This window comes from Bison bison, unplaced genomic scaffold, assembly GCF_000754665.1.
Source record: "Bison bison bison isolate TAMUID 2011002044 unplaced genomic scaffold, Bison_UMD1.0 scf7180017864240, whole genome shotgun sequence".
Taxonomy (NCBI): Eukaryota; Metazoa; Chordata; class Mammalia; order Artiodactyla; family Bovidae; genus Bison; species Bison bison.
In genome coordinates this window covers 15,953-16,575 of record NW_011494812.1, presented here as the reverse complement: position 1 = coordinate 16,575, position 623 = coordinate 15,953, and positions in this window count along the sequence as shown.

The following is a 623-nucleotide window of genomic DNA, read 5'->3' as shown; positions in this document are numbered from 1 at the left end:
GGGCACCTCAAGCGGGATTGCCCTCAGGCATCTAAGCCGCCCTCGGCTTCATGTCTGCAAAGGACTACACTGGAAGAGAGACTGCCCCCAGAGGCGTAGGTCTCCGGAGTCAGACTCTCAAGACAATCAGGACTGAAGGTGCCCGGGGGTCCCCACACAGGCTCCCATCCTAATTACACCTGAGGAATCCCGGGTATTAATAATTGTGGGAGGCCAATCCGTCGATTTTCTTTTAGATACTGGGGCAACTTATTCTGTGCTTACTCAAGCCCCTGGCCCACTTTCTTCCCGATCTGCTTCCATAATGGGACTGTCTGGATGAGCCAAAAGGTATTATTTCAGTTATTCTTTATCTTGAAACTGGGATTCTGTGCTGTTTTCACACGAGTTTCTGATCATGCCAGAATCTCCCTCACCCCTTTTGGGAAGGGATATACTGAGCAAGGTCCATGCCTCTGTTTTCATGAATATGGAGCCCTTCCTTTCTCTCCCTTTAGTTGAACAAAATGTAAATCCTAGAGTATGGGCTGATGGAAAAATCTGTGGGTCGAGCACAAAATGCTATTCCTGTAGTTGTTAAGCTCAAAGACCCACACGTATTTCCACATAAGAAGCAGTATCCA